Here is a 14,081-nt window from a genome sequence, read left to right on the forward strand (position 1 = left end):
AACATGCTAAACTATCATGACTGTCTGAAAGAAGCTGGAAGTCACATTGAGCTAGGAAGACATATCCCTGCCGATGGCCATGATAACACAAGGAGTACAACAGAGGTGTCAGGGTGACCCCATCACTTTTCTCCCAAGAAGTACTCTCATGAGGCATGGGCCTCCACCTGTTAAAGTACTCTATCAGATCAGGATTTCACCAAATCCAAAGAAATCAAAGCTTAGCATTAACTCTGTGTGTCATTTCAACATGAACACCTCCTCTTTGCTGAAAAGGATTATCTACTTAACCTATGTGTACATATTACATATTACGTGTGTGTGTGTGTGTGTGTGTGTGTGTGTGTGTGTGTGTGTGTGTGTGTGTGTGTGTGTGCGTGTGTGTGTGTGTGTGTCTTTTCTAGAGATAATATTATTTGTAAATGGAGTCAACATCAGCATCTCTCCACCTAATCCTTGTTTGTGGGACACTTCTCTGTTGAACACAGTTCAAACACACCCATCAGGTTAGAGTTAACAAAGTCCCCTTTCCCCTGCTCCCCCTCCCTCAGCCTGACTTACAAATGAGCCTGGCGACTGACCCCATGAACAGATTGCGTGATGTTTGTGTGCACACACATTAAGAAGCAATATCTCTCATTTCCCTTGGTTCCATATTTTGCCCCTGTGGCCAATTCCAGATAGGGGACATTTATGTGATTTCAAATGAAGGGAACAGTATACTCAGCGATGAATGCATATTACAGATAAAGGCAATAACTGCAACAGTTATGGCCAAAATGGCAATGTATTTTAAAGCCGGAGCTGGATGTTGCTGACGTCTCTAACCTTACCATTACAACACCAATGTGATTTGCCCATTAAGCAGCGGAAGGTAATGGTTAGTGGAAAATGTTTTTCCTCACACCTTGGCCTTTGGGAATCGAGGCAATCACTGGCAGGGGGGCCAGTCAATATCTGTCACTGTGGGGTTGGGGGGTGGGGGGTCCACACAACTTCCTCCTGTGATACAGCAGGTCAGGAGGTCCCTGCTTTGCTCATTCTAATTAAACTAAAATACTGGGGCACACCGAATTGCCTCCCTATTTGTTTAGGCCGCTTATTCACCAACAGGGTGTTCTATGGACTTAATCATGCTAAATGCTAAATGTATATTTATATATTTATATTTATACAATGTATATTTTTATTTTTGTGAATGCATTTTGGTGACGCTTTACCTTTACTGCCCTTCATTGCCCCATATTTAAGCTCTTCTTCTTAGTGTACTATACATTAATTACTTACTATACACAATAATAATGTAATCACATATCTATCCATATCTAAGCCATATCGAGACTTTTTTTTTTTGGTAATAGGACTGATGTTTTGTTACTTAGTATAATTAACATGGTGCACTTTGCTCATTCTGCCACAGATGCAGCCAAACAAGGCAAAGGAATGTAGGGGTACAACCTGTCTGCTGAAGTAATGTGATCCGGATGTGTGTGTGTGTGAGAGAGAGAGAGAGAGAGAGAGAGAGAGAGAGAGAGAGAGAGATAGTGTGCAGGGGTGGGGTGGTGGCGGGGGGGTAAATGGAGGGTATGATTAGTCCGGACTAGAGCATCAGACATTCATAATTAGTAATTCAACATAATTAACAAGGTGCACTTCGCTCATTCTGCCACAAATGCAGCCAAACAAGGCAAAGGAATGCCTGCTGCAGTGGTGTGATCCGGATGTGTGTGTATGGGAGAAAGAGAGAGAGAGAGAAAGAGAGAGAGAGAGAGAGAGAGAGAGAGAGGGATGGGAGGGTAAATGGATAATTGGTCTGGACCAGGGCATCAGACATTCCCCTCTGTGTAGTTATTTATGTTCCGCTTCCTCTGGCTGGAAATCACAGGGAAATAATGGATCAGGCAAATGATCCAGGAAAATGACATGCAGAGAGATATGGCACAGCCTGAATGAGGTCGCCTCTGGTTATTAAATAGAGACAAAGGGATGTTATAACCACTCTACTACTGAGAAAGAGGCGAGGCTGTCACAGCGGAGTTTGGAACAGAAAGATGTGTGCGGTGTGTCCACTACCCCTGTCCCTGTATCTCCACTACCCCTGTCCCTGTATCTCCACTACCACTGTCCCTGTATCTCCACTACCCCTGTCCCTGTATCTCCACTACCCCTGTCCCTGTATCTCCACTACCCCTGTCCCTGTATCTCCACCACCCCTGTCCCTGTATCTCCACCACCCCTGTCCCTGTATCTCCACTACCCCTGTCCCTGTATCTCCACTACCCCTGTCCCTGTATCTCCACTACCCCTGTCCCTGTATCTCCCATTATAACCCATAACAGCCATCCCTCCTCATTACCCTGTTTAAAAGGCCCATTAATCCCACTCACTAAAGGACAACAACCCCCTTGATTCTGTAATTGATCAATTGTCATGATTGAGATGCACCTCCCTGTAAATATTTGTACACACTGTTGTGAGAGGGCACTGTGCCTTACCGGTGTCAAAGCTGCAAACAAGTGCGTGCGTGCGTGCGTGCGTGCGTGCGTGCGTGCGTGCGTGCGTGCGTGCGTGCGTGCGTGAGTTCTCCTTCTAGGTTCCAGTACCTTTCTATAATATGTTTGGTAACATAACTCATTGTAACTCAGTTGGCTTTTTAAGGTGAACAGAGCTGCAAAGAGCACTTGGCACTCCGAGACCAAATATATCAGCTAACTCCAGCTGTCAAAGAGTGGCAGTAGTTTAGCTCTTGGCAGGGCGAGGCTGTCACACACAATGTTTCAGCCGTCTAACACCAGCTGATGAATACCAGCAGAGTCCCACTTTGGGTACTGTAAGTAGAGGTACATTAGACCCTCCACTTGTCCTCTGTTAAGGGCACACACGAGTCTGTTGGTGTCCCATTCTTTTCTGTCAGGTGCTCTCTACTGGTGCAACAAGATGAAGGGCGCCCACACACAGACCTAATCCATGTGTGTGCGTGTGTGTGCGCGCAACCACAGCTGGCTGTACAGAGAGGTTTCAGACCCTGTGGTTAGGAGGCTTTAATCCAACTCCAGGAAACTCATCTCCCAATTGAGCCATTTAACATTTGTGGTTACTTATGCAATGTCCATTTCAAATTCACTCCAAATATATAATCATGTAACTTGGCATATTGATGAAGAATTTCTCAAAAGGTTCAAGTTTGATTTTTCTTATAGCAGAAAACTCAAGTTGTGGAAGGTGTTGACATGCTATTGAACGAAAACTAACTTCGTACTAGAGAAGTTGTGTCTACAGTATATCTCCAACTGCTCACAGCGAGAGGCCAGACCACCTACAGTATGTAGCTGCAGGTCAAATATATTTACTGTAATTTATGTGTTCCTACTTCAGTGTCATCATTGTGTTCACTACTTTTATTCCTGAGGATAAAACACATCCTCACCGACACCCATTTCCCCAGCGTCTTCCATGTTGCTTTCCCGTCCGCTAAATGTTAGTCATAGTACCTCATGAAAAAGATTCAACACATCAAGTCTAAAAAAAGAAAAGAAGAGTGATCTCACACACCATCCCCCAAGGGGACTCCTCAAACAATTGATGTTTAAAGGAATACAGCGCAGACCTCCATAGGTGTAACAGGTATGTGTCTCTAAGCCAAACGTACATCAGAGGAAGTGGAACAAAGAAAAAGCTCTATCGAACATTTTTGTTCTTTTTTTTCCTTTGCCAAGATTTTTTTTTTTTTTGCTGCTGCTGCTGCGGCTTTTCCTGTTGAGGGGTGTGTCCACACATAGCAAAGCCATTTTTTACCATTTTTAAATGTTTTTTTTTCATTGAATCATGAATAACAACCGTTTGTGAATTGCTCCATTATAAGATGAATCATCTGTATCATTTATTTCAATTCATTTTATCTTGCATCCTCTCATTCCATTTCCGAAATGTAATTGCTTTTTACATCTTAGCAGTCCAATTCACACAGGGAACACTGCCAGCGGGAGGAAGGAGGAGGCTTGTCACACTGGAGACACCACATGCTAACATGAAGATTACTGCTGGCAGAACCAATTCAAAGAAACGCCATAGTAACAATTGATAATGTACACATGCACGCTATGATATGCTGAAATGCATCAGAAATTCTATGTGTATGTGTATTCCATTTGCTGACATGGAATGGCTTGTAGTGTCATCATTCTGTCTATATTCATTAAGACGCTTTAAGAAACTGCCTGTGGCCAACTATTTTATCTAAACAACAATAGACACTCTTTATTTTGCCAATTTTCTAATGTGTATGATCACAAACAAGCACATTTTCACAACATCCTGTATTTCCAATTGAGACTCCTGTAAGGTCTCGTCCTGTTTCTTAATTTATGTTTGTCTTTGTTTCAAGTTATTAATTTATTGTTTCCTGTTTGTTTTGTGTTCCTCACCTTGTCTCTCGTTTCAGACACTTCACCACCTGCCCTTGTGTTCACCACCTGCCCTTGTTTCCTGCCTGTGTGATTGTCTACCCCCCCTGATTAGCTTCACCTGCTCCTCATCTTCCTTCCCTGTGTATTTAGTCTGTGTGTTCCCCTGTCTCTGTGCCAGTTTGTAATTGTGCCTTTGTGTCTTTACATCCCAGTGTTCTACTAGTGTTATGTATTCCTGGTTTTTGATCTCCGCATGTTATTTTGACTTTGCCTACTCCTTATCGGATATCTGTTTTCTCTTTGAACTGAATACCTGTGTACCGAACCCTGCCTTGCCTACTATTACATGCCTTTCATCTGGCTGACTACCTGTGAACCGTACCCTTGTGAAAATAAAGGCTACATTTTTTATTCAAGATTTTTGACTGAGTCATGCGTTTGAGTTATTGTCTGAGTTACTTCAGTCATGATAACTCCAATCTCTGTTTCAAATGACATCTCCATGTCTTCAACATCACAACAGTACGAGTGCTGAGAGCAGTCTCAGGGAAGTCTGAAACTGAATGGAAACAGATTGGACAATGATTGAAATCTCCCTTGAATTAATTTGTCCCTTTGTTATCATCATGACACACAGATAATATAATATACAGAACAGTATGCATTAATACATGGAAAAAAGTAAATGCTCTATTATCCTTTCATAAGAAACAAACTCTGAATAGATACTGTACCAAGTCTCAAGTACAGCAGCAACAGTCTGATGCTCCTAAACATCATGGATTGTTTGCTTGTTGTTAATGAAGTGCTGAAGGTTGTATGAAGCCCCAGAGACAGACCCCCATGTACAGTGCCAACATGCCCAGTGATCAATACAACACTCACCAGCCAGCTACAAAGAGGAGCCTGGTGGACCTGAAGGTATTTAGATACGGAGCAGATTTTTATGTTTATGTTTATATTCAGGTTCAGGACTGAAGAGTTACAGATTCCCTGAAAGCTCTCAGGCACATGCAGTGTAAGTTACAGAATCTCTCAGGCCACAGTCATAAGATAACATCATAAGAGAATGTTCTCCAGATATTTTTGCAACAGAAAGCATAATGTTTGAAAAACGACTCTTGTTCTTTTCATGATATAAATCATTATTCTTTGAGGCTCCCACTGGAGTACTGAAAACTTTCCAAATCCATAATTTACCAGAAATGTTTGGGGACCAAAAACAGCGGAGTCGCTGTTTCCCTCCAGAAGACAGCCCGGTTTGAGTTAGGAGAGGTTCTGAAAGACTTTTGAGTTCCAAGAGATTAAAATAACATGAAGGGGGGGGGGGGATACTGTATGAGAGAGAGGAGGAAAGTGATAGACACTCTCTCTCCGTCAGCCTCCGCTGGTGTGTGTGGAGACAGATACCAGGCGACATGCTTTGAGCCAACTGCAGGTTATTTTTACACACAGTAACATGGGCTAGGGTTGTGACTTCAGCCGCTGGGCAAGATGGGGCTCTATTGTCTCTCAGTCGCCTCCTAGAGTAAACACCTGCCGCTGCACTCAGAATGATTATACACACTACGCTTTGTTTGAGCCTTCCTGTCACAGGGAACAGCACTCTTGTCTCAAGCAAAGCTCCTTGAAATTTGATGTAGTATTATGTAAAAATAATAATTCTGCTGTTCGAAGAGACATTGATACAAGTGTCCTGCTCACTTGAAAGCCACTCTTCTTTTGAAAGAACTTCCACTCTTCAACTATGGCTTCTATAATGTTCAGTCTCCAGAATGTTTTGTAAGTCATTGGTAGACCTTCCTATGCTAAGATTACTGCTAACAGCAGTGACCCTATGGAGGGACACCAGGCGTGGACCTGATTAGATGTGCTGCCCCCTGTGGTCACTGTTGGTGCCTCCCTGGGTGAATCATTGCCTCATCTCAGTGCTAGTTCCCTGTCTGAGGCTGGGGTGTAAGAACAACCATGATTGCTTTCTCTAGATGATGAAACATCAGTCAACTACAGGAACAGGAAAGGACTATATGCACTCACGCAGGCACACACACGTACACACACACGCACACACACACACACACACACACACACGCACACACACACACACACACACACACACACACACACACACACACACACACACACACACACACACACACACACACACACACACACACATACAGGCAATTCTCAGGGTTGGCAATTCTCTCAATGTCTTTGACATGTCATTACCTCACCCTTGACAGCCAAGTCCTTACAGTGCATTATGCTATTATGAGGTGCATGGGAACCTTTTTAAAAATAAATCTGTCACGACAGCCACCTCCACTGCACCATATTCTTACCACTGAGATTTCTTTCACTCTTATAGTTGTTATCAAACGTCATAAAGCATCGAATTTCTCTAAAGCAAACCAATGAATCAATTACAACTGAAATCAAGCCAGTGTTCAGTGTGGATGTGTGGCTGAATGCCTTTATATCCCTCAGGAAAAAACAGGATCCTACAGGACATAAAATATATAGTACTGTTGTTCCCATCAGAAGCTTTCCATTCAGCTTTCCTCTTCAGATCCCTCCTTTGGACACGCTTAGCTACATATCTGCATGTATTGCATGTCAAAATAGCAACCCACAGTGGAGTTATTGTGATGCTTGGTCAATTCAATAAGAAATTCAAAATGGCATATAAGGTGGACATATAAGTCATTTATTGACACAGTTATGATATTGTGGAGGGTGTGGGTGCTAAAAACTGTGAGTATCTGTTTGGCCTGTAATAGCGTGACATATAAACATAAGGTCCCTGAACCCTATACTATATGTCACACTCAAATGTATACCATAAGTGTTTCTACTGAGAGCAGGTGCAAATAGGCACAAACTGAGAATATAAGCAGCTTTTCACAATCAAAACCAACCTGATAAAGCTTATTTATTCAGTATATGAAGGCAGATACCCCACAAGCATCTTATTGTACTACCATTACAGGTTCTCTGCTGGAAAATGTTCTGTTCTCTGAAGCCCCTCAGTACAACATGTCAAACTATTTCTCAACAGGACTTTGTACATGCCGCGGAAACTAATTGATCTGGGTCTATGGCTGCCATGGAAAAGTGAGATCATTAAGCTCATTAAATGAGAAGAGAGAGATGAATAGAGCAGGATCTAGAGCATGACCATGCTCTGAAAACAAGCTTTTTGTCCTATAGACACAACGCACAACAATAAACAAGCTCAACACCTCGCTCTGCTCTCCCTGGGCCATCTCAAGGTCAGTCTTTCAGCACTGTGGACTGCTGGGTCTTCATCTCTCCAGGTCTTCAGTCTGGAGTAAACTATTCTCTGCATGATAGCTTGTAATGACATGGAACCGGCTCACTGGGTAGTCATGGTGGTAAACTATGCCAGGGGGTGACATTCTGCTTATGTTTGCTCTGGGCAAAATAGCGCCCTAGACGTTTTAGGGTTAGGTGTAAGCATTTGAAATGTTCTCATCCAAAATTGGACATGCACAGTGAGCTTTGTTAGCGTTTAAATACACCTCGCTCAGGGGATGGAGGGAAAGTTCCCTGATCTTTTTCATGTTGAATTATCACCTGAAGAAAAGGTCTACTGGTCCATTATAAATTAAGCTTTGATCTTTGATCTAGTCCCATGACCTTTCACGCTCACTATAAGTGATTGGGTGGTTTTTCAGGCCCATATAGCTGTTCTTTGGGTGTGGTTTCAAGGCTACATTGGATAGGGTAAGGACATTCTTGAGGGCAGGGCTACACACACTACAGACAAGCTTCAGCAGTGTGTTCCAATGCTTTATGACCATTCCCCTTCCCCACCCTGAGGGGTAGACATCTGCTGATGCATCTGCTGAAACACAGAAAACCTCACATTTTACATGTCTAATTCACCAATAGATTGATCAGGCTTTCGATTGTTTTTCACAAAGAAGCAGATCTGATCTGGGGAGCTGAGTTTTTTATGGGAGACTAAAAGTGTGTGTGTGTGTGTGTGTGTGTGTGTGTGTGTGTGTGTGTGTGTGTGTGTGTGTGTGTGTGTGTGTGTGTGTGTGTGTGTGTGTTTGAAGAGTAGAGAGAAGGAGAACAATGGAGAGAAGAAGACAAATAATGTGATAGCGTACCCATTTAATTTAATCCATCTTATTCTCTAAATCAGTCAATACAGGCAGAAATGTCAGCAATGGGACTTTATATATCTGAAGCATTAGCTCAGAAGCTCCCTCTGTTGGTCATGCAGTAACACCATGGCTCAACACTGGCAGTCTCCCAGAGATACAGTATAAGAAGCACGTTTTCATTCTGTTTTTTTCTCCCAAATCATCATTACTGATAAAAGCTGGCATTATGTACTATGTGAGTAATTCTGTTTTATTATGAAACCCTCTCTATTTTTAGCAAAACCTAGATGTCGGAATTGACTTGATGTATTTTCTGTATCTAATGCCATAGGAGTTCTTTTCCATAGAGAAGATTACTTTTTACAGATGTTGGTATGGAAATAACAAGCAGTTCCCTGTTTGTTTCAAAGGCAGATGCAACATGTTTATTGCCACATAAATATCTCATCTCTGAAGCCAGGTTGCTACTGTATGGGTTGTTGTTTTACCATAGACAGGAAACGAAAGATCTCCCTTGAATTAAAGGTAGTTGATTAAGCTATAATTAGCTTTATTATGGCTTACAGCCTTTTCACCTTTTTAGCCATTACAAAGTATATTGAGTGCTTTTTTGGTCACAGCGAAGCTTCTTTATGTTGAGGATGGCCAGTTTATTTCAGGACAATGTTCAGTGAAACATGAGGTAAATGAAAAGGGACAACAGTTAATTTAACTTGGGCAATGGAATTACAAAAAGGACTCCAAATCTGCCATACTTGAATATAATGCAATAGAATCAAACAGCTCAATTAATCTTATTCTTTCTTCACTTCACACTCAAGGCCTTTGCGAAGGCCTATGGCTTCATTCAATACCATACAATTATAAATATTAGGTACTATGACAATCCTATATATTCTACAGTATATAAAATTGCTTGGAAATTGTATGGACTATTTTTTTGATGGAAGTGCTCAAAGGGAGACATTCACGTTTCTAAAGAGCTTGTGTAGATGATGGCTAATTGAATCATACTCTTGCTATGTGGTTTGGGTATTTGTTAGCAAACGCCCTGCAGCTACAGTATCAGTGAATCTAATGGAGACAGAAAGGAACCCATGCGGTTATCTAATCATATGATCATCTATACTTAGGCACAGCTCTCATGACACAACTCCTTAATGTTTACAACTGATTTAGTTGCATACACAGAGGCCCTGCATGCTCAATCCACACATTCAATTATCCTTCTACTGTAGAACGTTGCAAGTAATTTTGGTTTGCAGCTATTTCAGTACCCTGCACACCACACAATCAGGGGCCCTTTTGATGAAGCGATGAAGATATAATCTGTCCATTCTCGTAAAAGGCCTTGGTAGTGATGTTCTTCTTACCAATGGGTTCCCATTTATCACAATACAACAGTATTGTCACAGCTTGTCACTTTGTCTCAGATGTCCAAATATTATGTTGGGTAATGACTGTGTTTTCAGACACAAGATCTAATCTGTGGTCTATTCTGGGTTTCAGAGGATTTTTGGCAGTCTGAGACCCTCCGGTCCATATTAGCATCGGTTATCACTATCCAGTTACCTGTTACTAAACCATTGTTGTCTTTTGTAATTTATTTTCTATTAGCCTTATCAATGGCAGACAGCGACCATTACAAAAAAAAGGTTCCTAAAAGACAGTGTTTGTGTTGGTGGAGAAACTTTATTTGGGCAGTCTACTACTGCTGGAAGGCGATCATGACATTTCACTTTTGTTTTCAGCAAAAGAGAAAGATGGGAATGGGTTGAGTGAAGGTAGGGTGGAGGTGGGCTGGGGCATCTGCACAATGACATTTAATGCCAAGTGCATTTGAAAGAAGAAAAGAATGACTGACCACGACTGACCATTCTTTATCAGCATATCGAACAAGGCCATTGAACCCTGTCTAAGGGCAAAGTTCGAGAGTGAGTTATAGGTTTTTTTGCAAGAAAAACCTCTTTTTTTAAATAACCACGCATTTCCTGTTTTTCCAAACGTATGTCTTTCCTCAGCAGATTTACTGCCAAGACCTGAGGGAAAAGAGCCGAAAGAAAATTCTAAAATGGCTGACAGCATTCAATGCATTTGCACTGACTAATCCCATTGCAACACCATTCATCACTCTCTCTCTCTCTCTCTCTCTCTCTCTCTCTCTCTCTCTCTCTCTCTCTGACCTTTATGACTGAGTACAGTAGACTCATTACACGTTACACATACAGTAGTCATTATACCTGATAGATTCTGAGCTTTCCCCCTAATACTTTTCTTAGAAATAATTAGCATGTTTCCTCAGAAATCAGTCACACATGAGGATCACTGATCCATGCTCAAAGTGTTTATTTCAGCTTGGCATTTCAGTGGCGCTCCGAGGCGAGAGGGGGTGAGAGGGGTAGCACTGGGTAGGAGGGCTAGTTGAGAGGGAGGGACTGTGTTTAAGCCTCCTACAGGGTCTGGGCGTGAGAAGGGGTGGGTCACAGATGATTATGTGATGGCAGCATCAGCACCCCTGCAGGGAATGAAATGACACCATGTGTGAACATGAAGACTGACTGCTGGGAGCAACAATCTGGTTAAATCCAAGGTTGGAGCATTGGGGTGGGTTCAGGGTTACATGATGAAGTGGGGTCAGGGCACCAGTACAAGGCTAAAGCAGCAATGTAAATATATGGTTGAGGAAGTATTAAAATGTCAGTGGTCAGGGGGTAAACTTACATTCAGAAACAGTATGGAGATACTGCAAAACTCATCACTCAATTGCATAATTGCACTCATATTTGCATAAAGATCCACTGCTTTCGGATGTAATACAGTTCATAGATGTGTGTGTGTGTGTGTGTCTGTGTGCGCGCCATTGATGGCGCAATACCTCTCAAATTGTGATTAAGTTGTCAATCTCTTCAGGGACATCATCTCAGACATTGATTTATTTGGTGACTCTAGGTTAACAATAAAAGTTGTAAAACTCTTTCTTCAAAGAAAATCGTTAATACATGGTCAGGAACATAGCTGTGGCTATGCGTATCGTTTTTTTTTTCTTTTTTTTTTTTTCATCTTTGGTTGCAGATAAGATAACAGCCATGATATTCCCACCAGCAGCGACTGTCGGTCTCGGTCAATGTGGCCCTAAAGTGACGTCACACGGGTGCAAAAAGACAATTCTACGAATCTCTGCGCCCAGCGCACTGTGACTCGCTGCTCTCGAACGCGCGCAGGTTTCCTTCGCAGCCCAGAAATTAAGAACTGTCAGAGTTAATCTCAACAGTACAATCTGAACAAGAAGACTTGACAACTACTGTACTTTTGCTTGCATTCTTTTCAAAGTTGGATTACAGCGCAGGGCATTTGGGAGAACTGCCTACATGCTATTGTTTGTTAAACCTATATGCCACTCAGAAGATGAGCGGTTGTGAAGTGGAGATAGGAAAGCAAGCGGACCTCGATGCTGCCAAAGGTACCATCTTATTGCAACTACAGTTTGGTTGTATGCTCATGAGTGCCAGAGTTTGAAAATGATGATTATATAATGATAAGAACTAGATTTTTGATTGGAGTAGGGCATGGGCACTTATTATACTAAGCATTTTAGCCTATAAACCAATCCCATAATCGTTGTATATGTAGATATATGTATATGAGTTATATGTAGCCTATTTCAAATAAACTCCAGGATAATATCAAAATAAAATGTTGTTTCTAAATTAGGGCTCGATGCCTATATTATTCAGAAAATAATTAGACCTAATTTAGAGAATATTTCGGCCACTGTTTTGCAATATACTTATATGCCTAGTTGCTTATGTTGAAGCACTTGTGTTAGCTCATTAACAACTGCATTTCGCAGCATAGCCATCAAATGACTATACCCTTGTATTGCCTTGATAATTGATTATAAAGTTGCCTACATGGGTGCCTGCCTGGGAAATTAAGTGTAAGGACGAACATACCAGACTGCCACCTAACTGAGCTACGCTATAATCAGTGTAATTCACCTGATGAAATAGGTGCCATTTATTTGTTGTTGAACTTTCGTTATTTAAGCTACTCATATAATGTAGGAAACAAAGAGTATATATGATAAATAATAAATGTCCAACTAGTGGGCCAACTAGTCGAAGGTAAAACGTGTAGATGCAAATTATTATTCTTAAAATAACTTTCATTTTAGTAGGCTATTTGAAACTATAGTCTAAATGCCCAACTCTCTAAATAAGTTCATATTGTGAAGGTATGTAGACCTACAGCAAAACAATATAGGCCTATAACATATTCCCAAAAGTTTTGTGTAATTGCTTATGCCAACCTCATCGTAGCTTGCTAGCTTTCCAGAACTCTGAACAAATTATTCCTTGCCTTTCTGCTATGATGATCGTCTATCTTGTCGAAATGTCTACAGAGAGCAATTTTATAATCCAAATGGAAACTAAGCGCACTCTTTCGAACGACTTTGTACAGGTGGACTGCTCGTTCGTTTGAGTACCGCGTGTATTAATTGGCAAATAGGCCTACGGTGTACAATGCCTTATTGTAATGGAAGTCGTAAGTGTTTACTTTTTGGTTTCAGACTCCTTGACACCCTTATCCGTTTCAGATACAAGACTACCAAGATCTGTAGCAGGCGGCACTTATCAGACAATTAACTCCGCGAGTCCAACGCGCACTCCAGGCGACCAGTGACAGCGCGTTCATGCACATTGCCTAATTAAAATACATAGAAAATCTGTCGTACACTTTGTCAAAGAAATACCTTATTACAGTGCGGAAACTTGACAAGCAGCCGTTTTAGATCGCACAGGTGATTGGTTTGCCCGATATTGCTGCTCCGTGAGCGTCACACGTTAACGGCGTAGTGCATAGATCCACAGACTCCCCACCCCCCAATCCTATAACATACCCTCTGGCTAATTACATCAACTATTCTAAGGTAAACTACATTTACAGGTAATTAACCTAATGTATTCATCATCACCATCAGCACATGTAGCTGTCACGTCAGGGATGTATGTTTCTCATTTGGACAGCTATTATGCCCCATGTGCACCCTATAAATTAGTTATGGGAAACTGAGGATTGCGTTTAGGTAATTACAAACATTACCGTGTCTGAACGCAGAGGCCTATGTATAGCACACATTGCTGTGGGAAATGCATTTATGTGATGCATAGAATCAGGATGTCCTCAGTACAACAAGTTATCTTTATCAGAGTTACCATGGGTCACATAGCAAATACTGCTATTAAGTCAGTTTACTGTACTGTTCCTACTTCCACTTATATAACAAAAAATGCTTATTTCCCTTAGCCTACTATGTTATTATAATGCAATTATACTTAGCAAATTACTATGCACTTACATGTTAATGCAATATTGTTATTTGAGTAATGATATTGCTACTGCACAGGTACAGTATAGAGCAACTTAAAGTGTTACCAAAATCCAGATATTGTGTATCATCATTTAGAGTAGTTAGCATACATATGCCTTGGTTTTGTATGAGGGTCCAGAGGCTTTGGACATGGAGATTTATCTG

At 41.5% G+C, this 14,081-nt stretch overlaps 1 protein-coding gene across 2 annotated transcripts in view; it reads left to right on the forward strand.

Annotated features, from left to right (window-relative positions):
• The first annotated feature begins 11,804 nt into the window (after positions 1 to 11,804).
• gcgra (glucagon receptor a) overlaps positions 11,805 to 14,081 on the forward strand; it is a 36,106-nt gene continuing 33,829 nt past the window's right edge. For both annotated transcript variants that reach the window (XM_083676920.1, XM_083676921.1), the window contains exon 1: positions 11,805 to 12,005. The gene's annotated coding sequence lies outside the window, so the exon portion shown is untranslated. The remainder of the gene's footprint in view (positions 12,006 to 14,081) is intronic.

This window comes from Argentina silus (genome assembly GCF_951799395.1).
Source record: "Argentina silus genome assembly, chromosome: 9".
In the NCBI taxonomy this organism is placed as follows: Eukaryota; Metazoa; Chordata; class Actinopteri; order Argentiniformes; family Argentinidae; genus Argentina; species Argentina silus.